This window comes from Artibeus jamaicensis, unplaced genomic scaffold (assembly GCF_021234435.1).
Source record: "Artibeus jamaicensis isolate MK-2021 breed Jamaican fruit bat unplaced genomic scaffold, CSHL_Jam_final scaffold_916, whole genome shotgun sequence".
Taxonomy (NCBI): domain Eukaryota; kingdom Metazoa; phylum Chordata; class Mammalia; order Chiroptera; family Phyllostomidae; genus Artibeus; species Artibeus jamaicensis.
Genome location: NW_026522059.1, coordinates 50283274 through 50310358, shown reverse-complemented (window position 1 = coordinate 50310358; position 27085 = coordinate 50283274). Strand labels below are relative to the sequence as shown.

The 27085-nt window shown below is 32.7% G+C and overlaps 1 long non-coding RNA gene across 1 annotated transcript in view; it reads left to right on the top strand.

The window, feature by feature from the left end:
* The window catches only part of LOC128626710 (uncharacterized), a 118997-nt gene extending 92173 nt beyond the window's left edge, over window positions 1–26824 (top strand). The window contains exon 3 of the long non-coding RNA XR_008390754.1: window positions 26227–26824. This is a non-coding gene — a long non-coding RNA (uncharacterized LOC128626710). The remainder of the gene's footprint in view (window positions 1–26226) is intronic.
* The last annotated feature ends 261 nt before the right edge of the window (window positions 26825–27085 follow it).

Sequence of the window (27085 nt, the reverse complement as noted above, 5' to 3'; positions counted from 1 at the left end):
AGGGAAGGAAGTACACGTGAGACTTATGCAATAGCTGTGGCTTAACCTCTTCCTCCACAGTCTTTTACAGGAACTTTTTTTGTGGCCCACCTGCACCAGGAAAACACAGAAGGGAGGATTCTGGGAAATGTAGTAGAGCCTAGCCAAGAGAACATTTGAGAGATCCACAGCAACTACCAATTAATTAAAAAATAGACAGCATTAGGTATAAGCATGAATGTTATATACCTTAACATAAACACAAGAAGCTTCCCCCCAAAAATCTTAGCTATAGAATTTTCTGAGTCAAATTGGGAATTAAACTCTCACACAAATATATTTTACTAACTCTCCCCAGTTAAACTCTGTTGAATCATTCTAATAAAATAAACAACAACAACACAGAAACCTGAATTAATCTTAATTGTTTAGCCTTCATTGAATTATTGGAAAGAAAATTTACTATAAGAAATTTATGTAGGTATAAAATAAAGCTTTATAAATACAATCAGTAACAAAAAGCAGCTAAAACTTTAAAACTGATTAAAATACCGTTACTTATTCATTATCAGAATCCCCCTCATACACTTTCAGACTTAAAGCAGATGCTGAAAAAAATGTATTCATGCTTTTTAAGTGGAAAAAACACTCACTGTGATTTTGATAAACATAAAAAAACTTTTTGAGTTATGGATAAACATAAGAGGTATGATGCATTAAAATGGAGTTACACTGTTTGGAATTTTTCAGTAAATGTCTCCATCATTATTTTTGCAATTTGTTGGCATAATAATGTATCTTCAGAAAGGGTATGGCTAATACCCCTAAACTAAAATATTTTAATAATGTTTCCTATTTCCACATGCTCTTAAAATTTGTTCCTATATTCATGTTTGCCAAGGGTGTTGTTATTCCACTTAGTCATCCAACCTCAGAGCACTCATTGTTGATTTGAATTTGGTACATGGTACCTCATGTTCTCCCTCAGAACAAATAACCACTTTCGTCTATTTCTTTTACTCTGAGTGTTTCTAAGTGGTAATAAGAGAGGCAGCAATAGCATATTTAGAGCAACTTTCACTGTATTTAAATATGCCCTAAAGCACTGCAAACAGCTGAGCTGTTGATTGTCTTATAACTCACATGGCTGTTTTTCCCTTGTCTTTATTTTGTTTTTCTAAAGATTTTATTTATTTATTTTTAGAGAGGGGACAGGAGAAAGAGAGGGAGAGAAACAGCAATGTTTAGCTGCCTCTAGAGAGCCCCCTAGTGGGGACCTGGCCCACAATACAGGCATGTGCCCTGACTGGAAATCGAACCAGGGACCCTTTGGTTCACAGGCCTGCACTCTATACACAAAGCCACACCAGCCAGGGTGTGTTATTTCCCTTATCTTTAAATGAACTTTTTCCTCATTGGACACCAGTGCTTGAATAGCTTTGTTTTTACATCTTCCCTTTCTTTCTGACAAATAAAATCAATAGGTGCTAAGCCTAGAAATTCTATCTCATGTACATATGCACACATAATTCATTTAAAATGCATACTGTTCATTTATGCTCCAAACAGTGCAAATTACTGAGCAAAAAGCCCTCAAAAGGGATGTGGTTCCTTTCCTTATTGAGGTTACAGAATGGAAGGACTCTTGAATTTCTCTCTTATTCTTTCACAAACCAGGCAAATCTGTTTTTCTGGACTACAATAGTTCCACACCCTAATTACAGAACACTTCTTGGCACCCCAATGATAACAGGCTGTTGGTTTTTAACTTACACAAGAAAACAGAGTTATTGGTTAAGAGAAATTTTGCTTTTTTATATTTCCTGTTTCTTTTTGCTTAATTTAAAATAAAAAAGTTTTTATACATTCATGTATTTTTAATCAGATTTTTTGTTTTACATTTGTTTGGTTCCATTGAAACACCTATAATTACTCTAATCGCTTATAGGACAAATATAATATTCTTAACCAGGAATTCAATGCCTTCTAAAATTAATGTCTTGTATTTTTTCTGACAACATTATCACATAGAGTGCTTGATTTGAAAAAAAACAGAGTGATTATATTTTGTGAAATACTTTTGCTTTGATATGCTTATTCAAGCTGTTTTCTAGCACACTGAAAGGAAGGGTGAAAGAAAACAGCTTGAATAAGACTATACATATACATATATAGTTTTTTTATAACTTACCACATACTGCCTTGCACTGTGGTCATTTATATTTGTATCATCATCTTACTAAGTTACAGAGCTATTGAAGGCAACAACTGTGGATGTATGCATTTTTCCCTTTTTCTGTGTCGAATTATGTTTTGCCATATGCAAGTTATTATACATGGTAAAATACTAAGAGTTTGTACATACACATTATACATGTTTACAGTACAGTTGTGCATAATGCTCTCCAGTTCCATCCAAGCTGTTGCAAAGGGTAGGAGCTCCATCTTTCTTTCTGCTGCATAGAATTCCACTGTGTAAATGTACCACTGTTTTTTGATCCATTAATTTACTGATGGGCACTTGGGCTGTTTTCCAAGCCCAATAATCACTTGATTATTGTTAATTGCACTGCTATGAACATTGGGGTGCACAGGTTCTTTCAAATTGCTGTTTCAAGATTCTTAGTGTATAATCCCAACAATCAATTTGCCAGGTCAAAAAGCAGTTCCATTTTTAGTTTTTTGTTGTTTTTTTTTTTAGAAATTTCCATACTGTTTTCCACAGTGGCTGCACCAATCTGCATTCCCACCAAAAGTGTACTAGGATTCCCCTTTCTCCACAACCTCACCGGCACTTGTTGTTTGTTGCTTTGTTTATGATGGCCATTCTGACCAGTGTAAAGTGGTATCTCACTGTGGTTTTATTTTTCATCTCTCTGATAGCTATTGATGCTGAGTATCTTTTACTTTTTTTAAATAATACATTTTTGAGTAAAATTTTAGATTTAATTTTATTGAAACAGTTTAAAATCCTTACATGTGCTGTAATAATTAACACAGAGACATGCTGTACCCTTCACACAATTCATCTTAATGATAACTAACACCTTTAAAAAACTAGTGCAATATCACAACTCATGTTCTGACATTAATACAACCAACCTATTTTGTTTGAATATCCTTAGTTATATTTGCACCTGTTTGTATCTGCATATATTTCGTTATATGTAATATTATCATGTGTGGATTTGTGTACCCATGAATACATTCATCTAGGGAAGTTCCATCACCTAAGGATATCTCCTGTTTGTAGTAACATCAATTTACTCCCCTCTCCCACTGCTACCCCCTGCTAGCAAACAGCTGGCAACCACACATGTTCTCAATTTCTACAATTCTGTATTTCATGAATAGCATATAATGAGAAACATTCAATATGTAACCTTTTGAAATTGCCTTTTTTTCATGGTATGACTTCCTGGAATTTATACATGTCATGTTTCAACATTCCATTACTTTTTCTTGGTGACTAGTATTTGTGATAACTCTTCACCTATTAGGACATCTAGGTTATTTCTCAGTTTTGAGTGTTACAGATAAAGAAAGCTGCTCTGACGATTTGTTAACAGGTTTTTATATAACCATGCTTTATATTTTTCTAGGATGAGTGTCCAAGAGTGCAATTTGGGGAAGAGGTGTCTGTTATATGTTGAACTTCATGAAAAACTTCCAAACTGCTTTCCAGAATTACTATACTATTTTATGTCTATCAGTGATAGTAAGTCATCTGTTTCTTCTTAATTCTCATCAGCATTTGATGTTATTACTCTTTTTTATTTTAGCAATTCTGAGAGGTGTGTAGCGATATATTGATGTGGTTTTATTTTTCATTTCCCTGATAGCTAATGACATTGAACATCTTTATATGTGCTTATGTATCATCGGTATATAACTTTGTTAACATATTTCTTTATATCTCTTATACACATTAAACTTGAAGTGTTTGTTTTTAATGTTGAGTTATTAGGTATGTGTTCTAGATATTATACTATTTTTTCAATTCTTTTCAGTCTTTAGCTTGTTTTTCATCCTCTTAAATGTTTAGCTTGTTTTTTCATCCTCTTAAATATTTTGCATAGTATTTTGAATTTTTATGAAACCTAATTTATGTATTGTTCTTTTAATGAATCTCATTTTTGGAGTTAATACTAAGGATTCTTGATTCAATTTCAGATTTCAAATATATACTCCCTTTTTCTTCTTTTAGTTTTAAGTTTCATAGTTCACATTTGATGTTCAAGTCGGTGGTTCATTTGAGTTAGTTTATCTATAAGGTGCAAGTTGCAGCCCAGTGATTTTTTTTTTGCTTGTTCATATCCAATTGCTTAAATATGAATTAATGAAAAGCCTACCTTATCTTAAATAAATTGCTTTTACACTCTTTTCAGAATCAGATGGGCATAATTATGAGTATTTATTCCTGGGATTTCCATTGTATTGTGTCTCATTTATCTTTTTATCTCTTCCCTCCCAATGCCACACTGTCTTGAATATTGTAGCTAAATATTAAGGCTGAAAATTGGAAATACAAATTTTTCCCATTTTATTTTGTTTTATTTTTTAATACTGTTTTTCTAATCTAGCATCGGAGTTTTAATATATAAATTTTAGAATAATTTTATCTATACCTATTAATAAATGCTGAGATTTTGATAGATATTAAAGTGCACAGGCCAATTTGGGCAAGAATGACATCTTTACTATGCTGACTCTTCCATGACTCATAAAATCCATGAATCCACTATTATGATGTGTTTCTCAATGTATTTAAATAGCCTTTGTTTTCATTTAGCAACCTCTTGTGATTTCCAGCATATAGATCCTGTACATGTCTTGCTACATTTTTATCAAACAATTTCATTTTCTTGAAAAGATTTCATATGGTATTTTTATAATTTTTTGTTTCCTCATGTTTATTTTGTATTGTTTGTACATGAAAAAGGAAATGAATTTCATGTTGACCTTGTACCCTATATCTTGCTAAACTCACATATTATTTCCAGGAGTTTTTTAAAGAGCCATTGTGATTTTCTGCACAGTCATATTTTTCATTGGCAAATAGAGATAGTTTTATTTATTTCTTTCCATCGCATATGACTTTTACCTTCTGGCACTTAGATGAATAAGAATGATTAGAGTGGAAGTTATGCCTTGTTTATTATTTTAGGGGGATACCATTTGTTCTAACACTGAATGTATGATGTTAGGTATATTTTTAAAATTTATTTGTAGATACTCTCTATTAAATATGGTTTCTGCATCAATTGATAAACTTATTTTTTCCTTAGCCCATTAGTATGGTGGATTGCATAGTTTGAATTTGAATATTAAATAAACCTTGCTTATTCACATAGGTGTGACTTGATGTTTAATATTCGAGGAGCTGTCAAGTTGTTCCCCCTAGGACTGCACAATTTTATATTTTCAGAGAAATGTGTAAGCATTTTAATCCCTTCACATCTTCACATTCAACACCAGTTATAGTCTGTCTCTTTGACTGCAGCTACCTCAATGTGTGTTAAGTGTATTTCATTGTGGTTTGAATTGAATTTCCCTAATTAATAGTGATGGTAAACATCTTTTCATATGTTTATTAGCCAATTGCATATTAACACTGAAGAAATATCTATTCGAATTTTCCACTTGTTTTTAATTGGGCCATTTGTTTTTTTTATAAGTGAGATGTAAGCCCTCCCCACCAAAGAATTCCTCAAAGTCACTCCCTCTGAGTCCCAACCACAGCAGCTCAAAAGGCACCTGGAATATACAGAGAAGGCATGAAGTGTCTGACATCAGAGCATGAGCCAATGCGGGGGCAGATTTCTCCTTGACAGAAGTGCTGGTAGAGGCCATTTTTTCTTTTCTGAGCCCTCTTGACACAGAGCTAGCAGGTGGGTGGCAAATTTAAGTCTCCATGCATATCACTGTTTGCCCCATTCTGGTGGAGGATGACATTGACCTGCACCACCCAGGAGGATCCAGAGACAGCTCTCTATCTGGGTAGCTTCATACCAAGTCAAAGAGACACATTCTAGGGGCAGACACAGTGGTGCCAGAGCACCACTGAAATAAATCTTGCTTTGTGAGGCTGGTCCCTCAGAGCTCGAATCTCCGCAGTGGTCCTAGCCAGTTTTGGCAGTTTTGGGCCTGGGGGTAAATTTCTCCCCTTGATGTGCCAATAGCAATCAAGGCTCAATTATAATAGGAGTGTGTACACAGAACGCACATGGGGAAGGGACATGCACCTGGAGTGCCCGGGTCCAGCTCTGCCACCATACCCCATGAAACATCGATTCCATTAGGCCACACTACCAAGCCTGGGAGACATGGCAGATCTACCTAGTACATAGAAACACAGGAAAACTACCAAAACAAGGGGAGAAATAAACAGGTTATAGTATATACTGTATACTACATAGGATATATAGTAAGTATATACTAACTGGAATAAAGAATAAATTACAAGATATCAACAGTACAGTGATAAAGCCAAGAATTAAATTTATAATTTTCAATATAAAAAGCCAAAAATAGAACAGCAAAAAGAAGAAAATTATAATCCAAAAAAAAAATGAGGACAGTGTAAGGATGCTCTGGGACAACATCAAGCATACCAACATTTGCATTATGGAGATGCCAGAAAGAGAAGAAGGAGAGCAAGGAATTAAAAGCTATGTGAATATTAATGACAGAAAACTTTTATAACCTGGTCAAGGAGAAAATATACAAGTCCAGGAAGCACAGAGAGTTCCAAACAAGATAAACCCAAAGAGGCCCACGCCAAGGCACATCATAATTAAAATGCCAAAGGTTAAAGACAAAGTGAGAATCTTAAAAGCAGCAAGAGAAAAGCAGTTAGTTACCTACAAGGGCATTCCCACAAAAATGTAAGATGATTTCTCAACAGAAACTTCTCGGGCCAGAAGGAATTAGTGAGAAAAAAATCAAAGTAATGAAAAGCAAGGACCTACAACCAAAAGTATTCTGCCCAGCTTAGCTGTCATTTAGAATTAAACAACATATAAAGTGTTCCCAGACAAGAAAAAGTTAAAGGAGTTCATCATCACCAAATCAGTATTACATGAAATGTTAAATCTTTAAGAAGAAAAAAAGTATGAACAATAAAATGGCAGTAAATACATATATATATATATATATATATCAACAATTGAATTGAAAAAAGTGAAAAAAACAATCAGAACAGAAATAAACTCATAGCTATAGAAAATGTTTTGACCATTGCCTGATGGTAGGGGGTTAGGGAGATGGTTGAAAAAGATGAAGGGATTAAGAGGTACAAATTGGTAGTTGTAGAATAGTCATGGGAATGTAAAGTACAGCATAGGGGATGGGATATAGTTAGCAGTGTTCAGTAGCTGTGTATGGTGTCAGATGAGTATGGGATTTATTGGGATGAAAACTTGGTAAGTGTATGGTGTCTAGTTGTTGGGCTGTGTACCTAAAACTAATGTAATGTTGTATGTCAACTGTACTGAAAAAAGTTTTTAATAAAAAAACATTAAATAAATAAATTTGATGTCATAAACACAGTAGATTGGTTACTTCCATGGGCTCTGTGATTGTGAAAATCTAATATTAATAAACAGGTACAAACTTCTAGTATAAGTTCTAAGGATCTAATATATAGCTTTATGCCAATAATTAACAACATAGTATTGTATGCCTGATTTTTACATAGAGTAAATTTTAAATATTCTCATTATAAAAGAAGTTGTTATGTGAAAGACATATGTGTTAACTAACATTATTGTAGTAAGCATTTCATAATATACACATGTATCAAATCATCACATTGTATACCTTAAACTTACACAATGTTGTATGTCAGCTATGTCTCAATAAATCTGGAAAGATTGAAATGATTTGTTTTATAAATCATTGGTGTAATTTACATGTTAAACTATTTGCATCTCAGGAAACAATTAAAAATTACATTCTTTTAAAGTATAAAACTCGGTGGATTTTACTGTATTCACAAGATTGTGTACCTATCAACAGTATCTAATTCAAGAACATATTTGTCCCCAAAAGATGTATACCCATTAATAGTCTTATTTATCCCCATTCTCATTAATGTCTCTTTAAATTACTTAATAGTTAGCTTGTTAGTTTGTTTTGAGTTTGCCCTAAAATTGCTTCTGGGAATCTTTTGAATTTATTGCCATTAAGTGTTTAAAGATCTACTTGTGAAAACTCCAATTTCTGAAGCCTCTTTCTGTTGATTTATTTCCAGTGAATATTTTCTGAAATTTTCTTCATATTTTTGCCTATTCCTTTCTTTGGTGGTTAATTTTTATTTCATGCAAAACATTGCATTTTAAAAAGTATTTACAGAAATAATTGAAAGTCTAAGATGATGTATTCTGCCTCCAAAAAGAACACACCTTTGCTTCTGTCTGTACCTGGAGCCCCTGGCACTTCACGACTATTTAAACTAATTTTGGCATTAAAGGTCACTTTGGGCTGAGCAGCATTCCCCGGTGAGGAAATGTCTACTTTAGGTTTATTCTTACTTTTAACATGTGGCTTTTCAAGGTCTTAACACCTTGCAATCCCCACCTTCAAATTACTATCCCTATAGTGCCACAAAGCTGTCAAGTTCCTCCCAGATTGGAAAAGTAGGCCAAACACAGAGCATGCACTGCTGCAGTGCTATCCTTTACCAGATCCTTCCTATAGCATTGGATTGCTCTTGCTGCCACTAGTAATTTATCAGTCTATTATTATTATTATTATTATTATTATTATTGCGTGTGTGTGATGGGGATGGAAAGCAAATGTGGAAGGCCCTGTATTAAGCACTGTTTATCATTTTATTAATCTTTTGCTTTTCTATTTTTGACACAATCTTAGTTGATCCTCTTTATAGTGTGTTTGCTTTCCTTTTTAATGATCACTTTTATAATTCTCCTATTGCGCTTTCCTTAATTCTTGAATTAACTCTCAGTGTTTATTTTTTCCTGATAAATACATTAAAGACTATATATTTCTCAGTGCCCTACAAGTTTTCATATGTAGTAAGTATATATTCCAATATTGTGTGCATGTGTATACATTTCCATTATGATATCTTCATTGAACTATAAACTTCATTTCCATTATGATATCTTCATGTTCTTTCATAGCAAGAACATGAAAAAGTGATTGAGACTTGAGATAATTGTACTCACCATACAGACATATTAGTGTGAATAGATGCTGTTGCATCAGTTACTAAAACAAGTACCAAAATATTGGAGTGGAAATGATGGCAAACTTCTTTTGGAAAATGGCTGCTGGGTGCTGAGATAAGACTAAGGGGAGGGAGCAGGAGCCAGCATGCTCCATTAGAGCAATGGAGCCAGAACCAAGGGCAGTAGGAGTGAGGCTGCTCCTGTCTAGGATGGAGCCCAGAGGACTTGTGCCTAAGACGGAGCCTAGTTTTTAGCCCTTTAAGAGAGATGCTGAAGTGCTTTCTCTTTTATTCAAGCATAGCAGTAATATAGAAGACTTTTCCCTTTTCGAATAAAGATCATAATTCTACTATCATTCTACCTGCTCTTGCTGAGGACATATTTTGGATGAACCAACATAATTTTTACACTATTCTAAAACATTTTTTGTATTAATGAATCATATGTGAGTCAATTTGCTTTACAAAAATACATGGTTGTGTCATAATAGGCTATATATAGAAAACTGCACTGGGTAATTGAAGATAACATCTTTGTTCAGATCAAGTCCATAAAACTTTTACTGGTATCACATATACTATATTGCCTGACTACAGCATGAATTAACAATAACAAAATTAATTTCTTAAAACCTTCCTGTATTTGGAAATTAGAACATTTGAAAATTAAATATGATCTCCTAAGTAGTTTATAGTTGAAGAAAACAAAGATGTTGTCTTCAATTACCCAGTGCAGTTTTCTATATATATAGCCTATTATGACACAACCATGTATTTTTGTAAAGCAAATTGACTCACATATGATTCATTAATACAAAAAATGTTTTAGAATAGTGTAAAAATTATGTTGGTTCATCCAAAATATGTCCTCAGCAAGAGCAGGTAGAATGATAGTAGAATTATGATCTTTATTCGAAAAGGGAAAAGTCTTCTATATTACTGCTATGCTTGAATAAAAGAGAAAGCACTTCAGCATCTCTCTTAAAGGGCTAAAAACTAGGCTCCGTCTTAGGCACAAGTCCTCTGGGCTCCATCCTAGACAGGAGCAGCCTCACTCCTACTGCCCTTGGTTCTGGCTCCATTGCTCTAATGGAGCATGCTGGCTCCTGATCCCTCCCCTTAGTCTTATCTCAGCACCCAGCAGCCATTTTCCAAAAGAAGTTTGCCATCATTTCCACTCCAATATTTTGGTACTTGTTTTAGTAACCAATGCAGCAGCATCTATTCACACTAATATGTCTGTATGGGGAGTACAATTATCTCAAGTCTCAATCACTTTTTCATGTTCTTGCTATGAAATACATGGATTTGTACTGTTCTGCCAAATTCTCTCCATGTCAGAAGCCTTTCTGTTTTTGAGTATATTCTCACACAACACAATCATTTAAAGATACATAAAATGTCTTAGAACAGAAATATCTATATATCCCTTCGGTATTATCTAGTAATTTTATGGATGAATTCTTGAAGACAAAATTATGAAAATCTCCCTAAAGAACTATACGTGTGTCATTTCATCTTAAAGTTCTTTCACATTTGACTTTACATATTTTAGTTATGTTACAACATTTGTGAAAATTTAGAATTGTTCTTTTCACATGGGTAGTTGAACTTTCATGCCTGATCTCTAAAAAGCCTTGTTTATACAATTTTGTCTTATATTGATAAAATTATACTGCATTGCCCCAGTTGATTTGCCTTTGGTAATCTGATTATTCCAGTTGGAAACTTTGCTACTTTGTCACTGGCATTTGTTGCTTCTGCTATACTTGTATCTTATGGTTTATATCCTTAGGTTTTATGTGATTTTGAGGACTGTGAGATTATGATCGATTTTGTAAAATTTTATCTATGGGATTTTTAAGGCTGTGATTTAGAATAAATTTATTTATTTCATCAGGTACATTTGAAGTGTACCAACTGGGATCTTTTAATAATAAATTCCAGGCTTATGTCCTTTAGGATCTATAGCAGTAAGGTTGAGTCTCATTTTTTAAAAAATCTTGAGAAATTATTTGTTAAATATGTTTTTAGTTTCTCCACAAAACGCATGAGATTTTCCTCTCTATTTTACCCTCTAAGTGCTTTCTTTTATTCATACTCTGCCTTTCCTGCAGAAAAATCACCTTTTGGAGTCTGTTTTTGTAATAGATTCTCACAATGATTTCCCAGCTTATGCAGGATGTAGGCTTTTTTCTCCTTTCTTGCTTGAGAGCCCCATTAAAGAGATGAGACTTGCGCCCTGGAGGCACAAGAATGCTCTCAAGGCAGCCCCAACACTGATGTTTTAGAAGAACACTTTCAATGTATTGTTTTGGCCTCTGAGTGTGTTGCTCACTCTTTTACCAAATTAACTCTGCACACGAAGAGGATGGGTTTTATTTAATTTTTAATGTGTAACCCTTTGGGAAGGTTATTTAGGTCTGGAGAAGAGGTCCAGTTGTGGTCATTTGCTTTTCTTTGTGGATATATTATTTTTAATTTACATAATTAAAACACATTATTATGATGGTAAATTATTATTTTAAGCATAATGACATTCATTTAAATGAAGCATTCACTGTGATTCCCTGTACATGGGAACAATGTGATTGTGATGTGAAATACTTTATAAGTTCCACTATGTCTGAAAATAAATAGCCTCTTTCACTCCTCTAAGAATACAGGGTGGGACAAAAGTAAGTTTAAAGTTTTTATATGGAAAATAATACAATAATTAAACAATAATGCAAGAATTCACTCTGTGTTTCACTTACAGCTGTAAACCTACTTTGCCAAACTCTGTATATAACTTAAGTACTTATGAATATGTAACAATCATACTATGAATATTCTTATATATTAGAATATAATAAATTTTAATGTAAATTAATTCTGTTTTCTGTGAATTTTTAAAAATGTAATAAATGTTTGTTGAGTGACTGTGAATTTCTAAATATATTTTATAAACCTGGAATGGTTGAAGGGTGTTTAGAAGCAAAGTGTAGCAGCCAGTACTAACCATTCTTTTATGCCTGTAATCCTGTTATTTCCCAAAACCTTTCTTAAACTACTTACTAAAAAGTCATTAGGATTGTTAGGATGTATATTGTTCATGTGGTTCAAGAGGAAACATTGTTCACATTATAAAGCAGCATTTATAAAAAGAAGTTCAAGTTTCAACTATTATCAAAAAAATGAAAAAAAAGCTTTGTACTCAAATTTTATGTCAGGGTATTAGTTCTTGCTGAAATAATATAATCCATGAAGCTAAAGAATAAAAAAAAAGAAACGAATAAAAAAAAGACTTGTGAGATGGCAGTAGAGGGAGAGGGAAGGGAACGGGGGGGTTTGGGGGGGGGGGGGGGTGATTAAAATTTGAAGTAACTAAAAATTTGAAAACATATAATCCAAACTCTCCTATCTCAAAGTCTGAAGTGATATGATACACTTCTTATAATTAGTTTTATTCCCAGAGCAGAAGTTGATAATATCAAAGTTGAGAAAAGGAATCAAAGTCTCAAAACTGAGCTGTTATGCACTTTTTTTGCCATGGCCCAGAATGAATTTAATCTCTAGTCTTTTCCTCATTTGAACATCATTGGCTCATCCTTTAGCTCAAAGATGTGGTAACAGCATAGACCTAGAAATCAGAACAGGGTCTAAATAGCTCCTCCATCATTCTCAGGGGCACTTGAAAATCAGGTAATCTTTCTAAGTTTCATAACTTTTAGTGTTGTCATGATAAACATATTTTAATTAAATGTGAAAAAGTGACTGTAGATTACAAAGGGACATTTAACGTGATAGGTTAATGTTAAAAATCTATTCCAGATCTTAGAATTAAATAGCAGACAGGAAAGAACTGGTCTTATGTGCTTCCACTCAACTTTTCTATATTAAGTCTACTGTTGGCCTAGTTTTATTATTGAAACAAGGTAAGAACATTATTACATAGTCACCACCTATTGTTGAATAGCAATAAATATTGACAACTAAATTTCATTGCCAAAATCAGGAAGTAGTACTTTAAAAATTCAGACATACAATAGGTATAAATTTCCTTAGCCCTCTGGACCTCCTTCCCAGTGATTGAAAAAAAAAAGACTATTACTACTCCATTAATACAACTCTAACCATAGACTAATATGATGTTCTTTGATTTTTTCCTATATATGAGTATATTTTTGCAATATAAAATGGGTTGTAGTATATATTATTATACCAATAATACTTAAATTAGTAACATTTAAGTATGAAAACACTCATATCATAATGAAGTTATATTTTTATTAATTCATATATCTGAGTCCATTTGAATTACAGGCTTAAAAACAATTTCCCTTTTGTGATAACACATTTATTTCATCAGTGTTCATTATTAATAAGCTTTAAAAAAACTTTATGCTTTTATCCTTGAAGTATTTTTACCCAAACTAAGTTTATTATCTCTGTTAAATATTAAGAGGAGAACATCTGGTATGTTGACCAATCTCTGCCCCAACAATCCTTGTAGTAGTGTCCTTACATATGCTATTCTGGCATGTATCCCATGGTAAAAACATCTAATGTTCTCTAAAATCACTTACATTTTTCTACATATTCCATTTAATTGACTTAAAATTTTAATGACATCCCTCTGTTTATTGAACAAATCCCAAAACATTATATATTTAATCTAATTCGACATTCAAGTATGATTCATTCATGCACAAATTATTTTTAATTATGAGTTATAATTATTACCTTCTAGACCTAGAAAAAATGCATTTAATCACATTGAAGTACATAACTTGAGATGAAACCTGAAACAAATTTGTTTAGGTAATTAAAAATAAACATGTCATAGATTAGTGGCAACCACCTTTTTCTAAATTTAGCACCACTTTTTAAAGTGTAAATTTATTGACTTTTCTTATTTTCCTCTTGCCATGTTCTTATAAAAGACTAATAGATGATTATTGACAAAATAAATAGCACAACCTTCTTCCTTCAGTAAAGAGCTATCTTATTTAACACAGTGGAGTTCCATACTTGAAACAAAGTTGAATATATATATATATATATATATATATAACTAAAATATGTGCAGCCAGTAATAATAAATATGGTAAATGCGACAGAAGGTAAAAAAATAAACAACATATGTAAAGAGGTGATTTAGAATTGTTCTTGTCCATTTATATCTTTGGAAGACACTTAAATGAAAAGATAAGAGAACATCGGTCCAACCAGTCAAATCAGCTGGTCCATTCAAAGCAATCAATAGAATGACAGATGTAGGGACCATCTGTTAGCATCAAAGAGTTAGATATTTTTCAGGAGCAAAAGACACACCTATGTCATTGTCCTGAATGAGTGGAAAAGTGACTGATTTTCTATTTAAAAATCATTAATTTTTATCAATGGATTGATTATACTTTAAACATTTCTAAATAAATCTATAATGTATCTCCTATTTTGTGAATTTCATTGATCCCCATTATTTTTACTTTGAATATCAATTATAAAATTTCAAGCTATTCTAAACCAACCTCAGCCCTTTATCTGTGCCTAATTGTGGGTGACAAATTCAAGCAGGAATTTATATTACTAACATTAAGCTTTAGTAAAACAGATCATGTAATGAAGATTGCCATTTTTAAATAAAATGTTTTTATTCCTCTCACTGATTATTTTATAACAGTATTTTTCAGACTATAAGACACACCCCCCAATTTGGGAGGAAAATGGGGGTGCATCCTATAGTCCGAATGTAGCTTTGCATTTACATTGGTGAAATATTATGTTATTTATGTTATTAAATATTTTACCATATTTTTTGCTTCAAAAATTTTTTTCCTATTTTCCTCCTCTAAAACCTAGGTGTGCCTTATGGCCTGAAAAATGCAGTAACATATTTCATAATCTTGCTTTAATGTGTCAATGTCAATAAAAATGAAAAATAATGAAACGTGTTCACAATGTGATATGTCACATAATGTACTTTATATGGTTAATTTTGCTTTTTTGTAGGGCAAATAAAAGTATATAGAGAAAAGAAAAATTTACTTCTCTCTTTGCCCCTGGCCCATTCTTCAGCCATTGATCAATGTTTTACATATCCTTCTATATACAAGGCTTCCTCTATTGACACACATTTATAAAATTCACACGAGCAGTTTCATCTTACTCAGAAAACTCTTTTTTGAGTAAAACCAGCATAAAGCATTTTTATTGCATTAATAAAACTTGAAACTCATTTGCAGTGCAGGGGACGAGGGTCAGGATAGGCAGCAGTTATTTGCTGTACCAGATCATTACACAGGACAGCAAAGGAGTGAGGGGCCAGGAAAAGCCAAGAAGCTTTAAGATCAGCAGGGGGATTAAAGATCAACAAAACAGGAGGTGCTGAAACTGTGATGGCCAGCATCATTTTCTTAAGGCAACACTCACGTGTTTGTCATGATAGCTGGGCTTTCACTGGGTTTTCACTGTCTAAAAAACAGCACCTTCAATTTAAACTTCCAATTAAATTTCTTAACATTTAGGAAGTGGAGCTTGGATAGTTATGGCACGATAAAAGTCCTGAATATCTATTATAAAAAACACAGGATGAGGAAAACATTTCCAGCCACAACGAAGACTTCAGAGGTCCCTGCTGGCCCTGGGACAGACACCAGCAGTGCCCAATACTGCAGTGAAAATTCTTCACTTTTAAAAGGCAGACATTTTAAGGAGAATTATTTAGGACATTTTAAAATATCATATAGCATAGCCAGGTTTTTATAATAAAATATTAAAATGTTGATTTACTTGTAATACACAATAGCAACTGAAAGCAATGTAGACTTAGATCAATTTACAAAATGTATTTAGTTAAGTAGAGCCAAATGTATTATCCAGTGTTACATCAGATTTTATTATGTTTCATTTAAAAGGTAGATACAATATTTTATTTTTATATAAAAAAGGGATCTTCATGATCACAAATCTACTCAAAATACCATACTCCAAAATTCTCAACTAATTATTCTGTTTTTCTCTTTTGAATGTACTCATGTTTTAATTAAGGCAAGCCTGCTTTGCTGCGCCTTGAAAGATAAGGTCTGTGGTCACAGGGCCCTTCAGTCGTGGGTGCACACAGATGCATCTGTTGGTCAGGAGACAGAAAGTGGTAGAACAGCCTGACAATTGCTTTCTGGTTTCAGTAAATGGGAAAGAGAAGCAGGTTTGTTTCTGTTTATTTATTTTTTCTCCTTTGACACAAAGCCACTTGATGTGCCACTAATGGAATCAAACAAGGTCTTCTTGAGATACGCTGATGGGTATGTGAAGCGTGATGGTAATTTCCCCTTGCCTCTAGGATATCAATTTCCCATTCTTTGCTCATCTTTGTCAAGCTAGTGGTGCTGAAAGTGCCTCACTCATGATTTGTCTGCATCGTTATTATCCGTTTTCTTTATGCCTTTCATTTTTTGTTCTGGGTCAAACACTAATGTGGACAAATGATAAAGCTTTGGCCCTAAATCAAGTTGTTAGAGATATAGACTTACTTTTGAAACAGGTCAGGCAAATTGTGGTAATAATACCAATGATATCTTCAGGAGCAGAAAACAAAGCAGTAGATTTTATAAAAGAGATCATCTTGACATCAATTTTCTTAGTACACATAAAATACAAGCACACATTTACCTTCATTCCTTAACAATGTGCTTTCCTGTCTAAAGTGCACTCAATATTTTCTGGTCCACATAAATATAAGATAAAAAATTTGTATTTTTTAATGCCATAACTGAAGACAGAATCACATTTCATTCAGCACCTCAAGGGAAAAACATTTTATTTTCAGATCAACTTATAACTGTGTAGACCTATATCAAAATATTCCTGGAATTCCTCCCCCCAAAAATTGACATATGGTATGCTACTCCATACATAATTTATAAAAGATTTAATCAGTACTACTCCAATTCCCTTTGGTTTTGCTTTACCACACTCAATATTTAATCACAACAATATGATATGATAAAATAGACCCATTTAAAAGAAATAACTATATGGAATACTTCATTGATAAATTCTGTTCAGATGTCAAATATTCAACTTACACACACAATGTTTTGTTTTACTTCTAGAGATATTTATGAAATGTCTTTTATGCATGACAAACATGCTTGGTCCTACTGCATATGCAAAGATGTGTATGTATCTATACTTTGACAGGGCATATAATATCTATGTAGACAGGAAATTATAGCAGGAGCCTCATAACCAGTACAGGCAACAAACTGTGATTGCAGTTTAGAGGGAGAAGAAAAATTGTTTTCGAATGGAGGTTATTGGAAAAGGCTTCACTGAAATGTAATTTACCACTGCATAAACAGGCTTAAATTATGCTGTAGCTGCATTCATACATTCTGTGACAGGACAGTTCAGAGAATATTCAACCCAAAACTTCTGTTCAAATTGCTTAGCTTGATCTTAAAACACAGCTGTTTAGAAGAAGTGAATGATGGGGAGGTGGAGGGGTGGAAAAGGGTGGTAGGGGGAAAGGAGAGACAATTGTGCTTGAACTACAATAAAAAAAAGCAGTGAGTGGTAATTTTGAATCCCTGCCAATCACACTGCCTCACGGAGAATCCATGTCTGATATACTCCATTCAACACTTTAGAATTTGACTTTTTTTGCTACTAAGAATATATATACACATACATCCTACTGTAGCAAGTTACAATAGAAAAACAGAATACTTGTCATTTTTATAGTGAAGTGTAATTTTTATCTCTCTTTCTAGTCCGTAATTTCTTAGAGTACAAGGGTTATGCGTATTTATATTTATGCTTTATATGTTCAAAGAATGTTTGCCTAATGAACGTCTAATAGGTATTGAATGATTATATTACAGCCTCCATGTAACCTTGTCTCTCAACATTAAGTTTTATATTATTCTGTAGAGAAGCATTTTTCCTACAAGGAAATTTTATTAATCAGGTTGGATAGAATCTCTATTATTCATTCATTAGGGATATAATCTGCATATTTTTACTAATGTCTAAATTATCCCTTTTTTGGAACCTTATGAATAGAAGAACAAAAAGTGTTGCCCAGGCAACAGAGCTGCTTTGTTTGAATGGCTTTCTTTTTTTATTTTTTAATCATTTTTATTATTTTGTTTTTATTCCATTACGGTTGTCTCAATTTCCCCCCCTTTGCCCTCCTCTGCCCACACCCCCTCTCCCAGTCAATCCCCATGCTTTTGTCTATGTCTGTGAGTCATTCATACATGGTTTTTATTTAGTCCTTTCCCCTTTTTTCCACGATCGTCACCGTCCTACCTCCCCTGTGGTTAACTTTCAGTCTGCTCCATGTTTCCATGCCTGTGGTTCTATTTTGTTTGTTAGTAGATTCCACTTAAGAGATCACATGGTATTTGTCTTTCACTAACTGGCTTATTTCACTTAGCATAATGCTCTCCAGTTCCATCCATGCTGTTGCAAAGGGTAGGAACTCCTTTCTTTCTGCTGCATAGTATTCCATTGTGTAAATGTACCACATTTTTGATCCACATATTTACTGATGGGTACTTAGGCTATTCCCAGCACTTGGCTATTAATATAGTGCCACTATGAACATAGGGGTGCATAAGCTCTTTTGAGTTGTTAACGTGGTATTCTCAAGGTATAATCCCCCCAGCAGAATGGCTAAGTCATAGGCCGTTTCATTTTTAGTTTTTAAGGAAATTTCATACTGTGGCTTTCTTTATTGTGACAATAGAAATTAAAAATGTAAAATATTCAAGAAATTACTATGTTCGTGTAAATAAGTGTGCTGTAAAGAAGATAAGAGAAAAAGTTACTACTTTTAAGTAAAAGATATTTATGGATTCTCTCAATGTTGTTTACATTTTATAATACATTTATATTTATTAACAATTATTGAAGTCCCTAAAGAAACTAAGTTTACCACAGCTCACAAATTCAGTCTGTCACTTGTTACTTGTTTATTTTCCATTTCTCATTTAGAGATGTGAGCATCTTGAAAGAAGAAACCTTGTTCACAGAAGTTAACTCATATAATAGTATTTTAAGAGACATAAATAACAGAAAAACAAATTTTAAAAGTGGTATCTAATATTATGTATTATGCAAATTCTTATACTGTTAAAATAATTTTATATTTGTATTCAGCATTTCTTATGAAGAGAAAACAATTTAAGAAAATAGGATTTTGATATTATAGCTCGTTTCATTGATAATTATTTTATTCCTATGAAGTTTTTTGATTATAAAGATTTTATCAAAGTCAGTTCAAACGTCAGTAAGAGTTTTCATTTTATAGAGTGTGGAGATGGGCTAGTGTACAAATGCATTATTTAAACATTTCCTTAGTGTTGAAATCCAACAGATTTCTTACATTCTCCTGGTGATGCTAAACAATAAGGCTTCATATTCCTTAATATTTCATTATGGTTTTCCTGACTATCGCCATGTCACAAAAATTGTTCATTTTGTATAGCTTCTAAAATCAACTTATTTTTTTCTAATTGCATTATATTACATTTTTTGGTCTAATTTGTAACATCCTCTTTCTTGACTTAGTATTGTTAAATACCACTGATTCTAAAACATTAGATTCAAAAGAACAAACATAAATTACTGAGGCATAAATTGCAGTCACTGAAAGTCTTATACTATACATAGAGTCAGGGAAGATACTTGACTTGGTTAAGAGCAAAGTTGATTAGGACAAACTTAATGTACAATTTGGACTAGTTTGTATTCTGGTTCTATGTTTACTCTGCCACTTCTAAGAATTAAAGTACCATGAAATTAATCATTAAAAATATTGGTAATATTATAATACTCCTTTTAGATATTTGAATAAATACTGGAGTGTTACAAATGAAGTGGTGCAAATCACTTTATTATTTAATTATATTCAACTCCATTTACCAATGAAGTTACTGTCATTAAATTATTTCTATTTGATTAGAGGATTAATTAGATTTATTTTCATAAGACTTATTTTCACATTAATGTAATTCTTAGGTTAATATTTACCAGTGTATTTCCAGCTTACTTTGGAAGTAATCTAGTCCAGAAATATGTTGGCTGACAAGAAAAAGACAGAAAAGCTCTGTCAGGATAATCTACTGTGAGCACAATTTATGCCCAGATTATCCAGTATTGACTTTATTCATTTCAGTGTCACATTAATTAAACAACAGAAATCTATCTAGTACAAATCTAAGTATAGTAGAGGCAGCTTAAAAATAGAAAAAGTAATCTTACTTTCAGATTTACTTGAGGTTTGCAATATAAATGGCTAGGTTATCAGTCACCCAAAATGAAGATATCAAACATTCCTGTTCCTGTTTTAATGCATTAGAAATTTTTAAATTTAGAATAAATGTCGTTGAACTTGGTTTGCTAATATTTTGTTGGGGATTTTTGCATTGATGTTCATCTAGATTTTGGCCTTTAATACTTTTTTGTGTGTCACCTTGGATAGCATTGATATTACAGTATTTCTGGCCTGATAAAAATGTGTTTTCCAGGGTTCCTTTCTCTTCATTTTTTTGGAAGACTTTGAAAAGGACAGATATTAAATCTTCTTTGAATATATGAAAGAATTAATCATTGAAGGTGTCTGATCTTGAACTTTGGTTTGTTGGGAGGGTTTTGATTACTGATTCAATCTTCCTACTAGTAATTTGTATATTCAGGTTTTCTGTTTCTCTATGATTTAGTTTTGGAAGTTTGTATGCTTCTAAGAATTTATACACTTCTTCTAGCTTACTCAATTTCTTGGTGTATAATTGTTCATGCAATTAATACATAATTGTATTTTCTTATTACCTTTTTTTACTTTTGTGTGAGAAGTTGTAACTTCTCTTTCATTACTGATTATTATCTCTCTCAGTGAGTCTAGCTAAAGTTTTTTCTATTTTTGTTTCTTTTTTAAACAACCCGATTAAAAAATTTCTGAATATGCATTTTTCCAAGGAAGACATATAGAGGGCCAATAAGCACAAGGAAGATGTTCAATATCACTAGTTATAAGGGAAATGCTAACCAAAACCACAATAAAATAATACCTCACCCTTGTTAGAATTATTATTATCAAGAAGACAAGAAATAATTAGTTTTAAAGTAAAGGGAACACCTACTCTGTTGGTGGGGCTGTAAATTTGTATAGCTACTATGGAAAACAGTACAAAAATTCCTCATATAATGAAGAGTATAATTGATCTAGTTATTCCACTCAGAGTATTTACCTGAAGAATAAAAAACAGCAATTTGAAAATATATATCCACTCCTATGTTTACTGCAGCATCATTTACAATAAGCAAGATATAGAAAAAACATAAGCATTCCTGTGTGCATGAAAGAAAAAAGACTATATAAAGATTATATATATGTGCATGTGTTATATTATATATTTATTATATATTATATATTATATTATGCTTTATGTATTGCATATTATGTGTTATACATTATGTATAATGCATTATATATTATATACACACTCTAGAATTAATATTAATCATCTATAAAAATAATGAAATCTTGTCATTTTAAACAACATTGATGGACCTAATGACTTACATGTGAAACCTAGTGGTACCTTTACACAATGGAATACTATGTGGCCATTAAAAAAAAAGAAAATCTTACTTTTTGTGACAGAATGGATGGACTTGGAGGTTATTAGGCTGAGTGAAATAAGCCAGTCAGAGAAAGATGAACACCATAAAATCTCAGTTATATGTGGAATCTAATTAATAAACTGACCAACAAAATAGAAACAGAGGCATGGATACATTGAACTGATAGCTGTCAGATGGGAGAGCAGAAGAAGGAAATGGATTAAAGAAAGTGAAGGGATTAGCCAAATAACACGTATGCATAAACTGTAGACACAGACAGCAGTATGGTGATGGCCAGAGAGAAGTAGATTGGTGGGGAGCAGGAGCAGGCTGGAGGTGGGCAAAGGGCAAAGGAATTTGGACATGTGTACTATTGTCAATAATAAAAATAAGCCCTGGCTGGGTAGTTCAGGCTGCAAACCAAAGGGTCGCCAGTTTGATTCCCAGTTAGGGCACATGCCTGGGTTGCAGGCCAGGTCCCCAGTGGAGGCCACATGAGAGGCAACCACACGTTGACGTTTCTCTCTATGTTTTTCCCTCCCTTTTTCTCTCTCTAAAAATGAATGAATAAAATCTTTAAAAAATAATAAAATAATAAAGTGAAAAATATCATTTAATAAATCACTCCAAAGTGAAATACATAGCAATAATTCAGGCAAATTGGTCCCAATCTATAAATGGGAAATTATATATAAAACTATCTGTTTATGTATTAGAAAACGAAATATTGCTAAGATGTCACTTCTCTCATATTTACCTACAGTTTCAAAACAATCTTGTTTAAATCAGCAGCTTATTTTGTACATAGTTACAAACTGATTTCTAAATTTATATGGAATGACAAGAGGTCTAGAATAAACAGTAGGATACTGTAAAAACATAATACAATTTAAAGATTTATACTAGTTGATGTCAAGGGTTAATAAAACTATAGTAATCAGGAGAGCATGGTATCTGCAAATGAACAGATCAATTAAACAGAATAGAGAAAACCCAGAAATAGAGCCACACTATGTCACCAACTGATTTCTTCAAAGGAGCAAAAGCAATTTCATAGAGAAGGGATACTTCTTAACAAATGATGGTGTTATGGTATGATATTTGTGTACAAAATTAAACTAAAATGATGTTACATTTTAGAAAAATTAACTCAAAATAAAACATATATCTAAATGTAACATGGAAAGCTATACAAATTTACAAAACATAAAAGAAAAGCTGTTTGGACTTTATGTTTGGAGATGAGTTTTTAGATACAACACCAAAAACATAAGCATAATGTTTTAAAAATTAATAAATTGGACTTCAATATTAAAATTTAAAGTTCCATACTGCAAAAGATACTGTTAAGAGGATGAAAATGCAAGCCAGAGACTGGGGAAAAGTGTTTGGAAAACCCATATGTGAAAAGGATTTGGCTCCAAAATATAAAAAGTCTCCTTAAAATTTAACAGTAAGAAATCAAACAACCTAGTTTAAAAATGGGCAAAGAATCTAAAGGGACACCTCACAGAAGAAAAATATACAGATGGCTAATAAGCATATGAAAAGTTGCTCAATATAATTTGTCAATAAAGAATTGCAAATCAGACAACGAGATACAATTAACATCTATTAGCATGGCTCAAATCCAGAACACTACAATAGCAATTGCTGGCAAGGATATGTGGCAAAAAGAACTCTCTTTGATTGCTAGTGGATATACCAAATGGTACAGCCACCTGGAAGAAGTTGGAAGTTTCTTCCAAAGCTAGACAGTCTCATTATATGATATATTTATTGAACTTCCAAGTATTTATCTATTTGATTTGAATATTATTTCTACATGTAATGCACACAGATGTCTATATCAACCTAGTCATATTGTCAAAAACTGTAAACATTCAAGATGTCATTACACAAGTGAATTAATTAAAAACTATGGCTTATATATAAAACAATATTATATAATAAAAAATAAACTATCAAGTCAAAAGAATACATTGAGGAAAACAGTAGTATATGTGAAGTGAGAATAAGTGAGTCTGAAAAGACTACATACTGAATGCTTCAATTTGTATCACATTCTGGAAAAGGCAAACATATAGACACATCTAATTAAAAAAATAACTCCAGTGCAAAGAAGAGAGGACAGGAAGGATGAATAGGTGAAACACAGGGCATTATTTAGGGTGCTAAAACTATTCTGTGTGATACTATCATTGTGGATACATGACTCTATCCATTTGTCAAAAAGCAGAATTTACAGAATGAAATATGAAACATATTGTAGGGAAATTAAAAAGAGTGTCACTTAGGAGGTTAGGGGACTTCAGACTGTGGTAAGAAAATCAAATTGTATTACCGATATATGAAATAACCTCACTGAAGAGTATGGGGAGAAGATATGTAGATTTAAGTAACTTTGGGAAGGATTTGAGTCTATATGGCAAAAGGCAAACAAAGGACCTGCATGCAAGCACTGTGCTTTAGTTGATAACGGTTTTCTCCATGGGGTTATACGTTAAGAATCCTGATACTGTTATACCTGTACTTACTAAAATTCAATATTTCAGTGAATGAGTGCCTGATGCTGGGCAGCATATTTTCAGAATTAGAGTGAGAGTTTACAGATAATCAAGGGAGGAAGCAAAAATAATCCATGAGGAAATACAGTTGAATTATTATTAACTTAGGTTTAGCTTAATATTAATACAGATTTAATATACAGATAGAAACATATCTAGATAGATGTTTACATGGGTATTAGTACACACAGATATATTTTTTGCTCTGTCAGCTGAGAGTACCTAAAAGAAAGGACATCCAAGTAACACCCAGATCTTATTTTCCAACATCATTCTAAAAATAAAAGAGACCAGGACTCTTGAGAGAAATGCCTGATTCTTGAATTTGGGCAGGAAATATATAACATGATCCTGAAGTATCATGCAGTGCCAAAATGTAATAAAGTGCTCCAAAAAGAGAACAAAAATAGAAATCTTACCATCACCATGCTATACCAGTGAATTACAGGAGTAATCTGAAAAGTGCTTCCAATGGTCAAAATGGAAGCAATTTGAACTACAAATCAGTAAATTAATATTGGGTTAAAACCTGATACATAAAATAAATATCCATGAGTTAATATGGACATAAAAATGATTGAATAAATTAATGAATGAAGAGACAAATCTCTTTGCTGAAAAATTCTGAATAATTTTTTGTAGATGCTGCCCCCTAAATAAACGGGAGTATAGAACCCTACTCCTAAAGTGGAGGTTTCATATAGTAACTTCCTTCCAAAGAGTACAGCACAGAAAGAGGTGGAGAGTAACTTCACCATGAAGAAACTACCTTTCCTAAGGTCAACATCAGCAGTCACAAATCGTGTTGAAAGTTTGTGCACTGTGCGTGAGGTGATGAAAATGGAACTTAGATTTGTCTTCTTTTCAAGAAGCCAGTTTAGCAGAATATAAAAAAAAATCAGAAAGTTCCAAATGGAAGGGCATCCTGTAAAATACCTAAAGAGTACTCCTGAAAAATCTCAATGACATAAAAATCAAGAGAAATCTGAAAAAGTTCACATCCAAGAAAAATGTGGGGAGACATGAAAGTTAAAAGTACTATGAGATTCTGGAATAGAAAAAAAGAGACATTATTTAAAACTAACTAAACAGTATATACTACAGACTTCAATAAAATGATTTATTAATAATTAGTTCAGTAAAGTAATGTATTAATAACAATTATTAATTTACTGATAATTTATTAGTTCATTAGTTATGAGGAATTACACAAAAATAAGATTAATCATATGGGACATTGGGTGTGGAGGACATGGTAGCTCTCTGTATTATCTTCTCAGTTTTCCTAAGTCCAAATGTTAAAGTTTAATTAAAAAGCACAGTAAAAGGAATAAAATAGACATTATGGTTACTGAACTCTAACCTGAATGACACTTCTTCCCATAACTCTTAAACATTAAGTTAAACAAATAATTCCAAATTTTATTTGTAACCACAATCCATTTATTTTCATTTTTTTAAAGAGAAAAAAATTCTGCTACTTAATCGTGATAAAATATCACCTTAATTGTTGGGATGATACATACATGAGAAAACTTTGAATTAGTATTTGTCAGACCTTAGGCTTATGCCTTAAAGCAATATGTTACCTGTTTTATATCTCTGGTTTTCTATCTTGGGAAGGAACTGATGTGGCATTTTCCTCAACCTGTCTCCCTGAAGTATTCTAGTATACTGCAAAGTAGTCCATGGCATTAGAGAAAGTTAAATAGATAATAAACAAAAGAACTATTATAAATATGAGTCTTTTTTCCAATTTATGGGAAATAATATTGTGTATACAGATCATGTTCATACTGATAGCCACCAAATACTTATATAAACTGCAGTCTTCTTATATTGTAGTGTGTTTGTCTGTTTTGTTTTCTCTAGCTCTGGCTGCCTCAATTATCATTTACAAAATGTCTACATTGAAAAATGCATGAATCAGCAATACCACTGATGAAATTATACCCTGAAAATCCTGAAACACCAATTCAAAAGAACCTATGTACCTCAGTGTTCACAGCAGCCCAATTTACAATAACCAAGTGTTGGAAGCAACCTAAATGCCTACCAGTGAGTGGATAAAAAAAACTATGGTACATTTACACAATGGAATTTTATACAGCAGAAAGAAAGAAGGAGCTCCTACCCTTGATGACAGCATACATGGATTTGGAGAGCATTATGCTCAATGAAATAATGAAATAAGCCGGGTGATGAAAGATAAATACCATGTGATCTCACCTATAAATGGAACTGAATCAACAAAACAAACAAGCAAGCAAAAGAGAACCAGAGACATTGAAATAAACAGCAAACTGACAGTAACCAGAGAGGAGAGGGGAGAGAGATACAGGAGAAAATAGGGGAAGGGCCACCAAGGAACATGTATAAAGGACACATGGACAAAGCCAAAGGAGATAGATTCCCCCTTTGAGGGAACCTGGGAGGTGGGTATGGGTGACACGGGGGACTGTGGTGGAGTGAGAATGGAGACAACTGTACTTAAACAACAATAATAATAAAATTAAAAAAATGCATGGATCATTCATTCCCTTTCCTTCTTCATAGACCTACTTGGTGCTCATTTCTTTCAGTTCATTCTGAAATTGTCTTTCATCAACTCAGGTTTGTCAACCCAAACACCTTCAATACTTGTAATATTATGTTTGTGGTGACTGCAAATGGACTAAATACTCGATCCCTGGCCTACAAGGCATACTGCTCAATAAACATCTGGATGGAA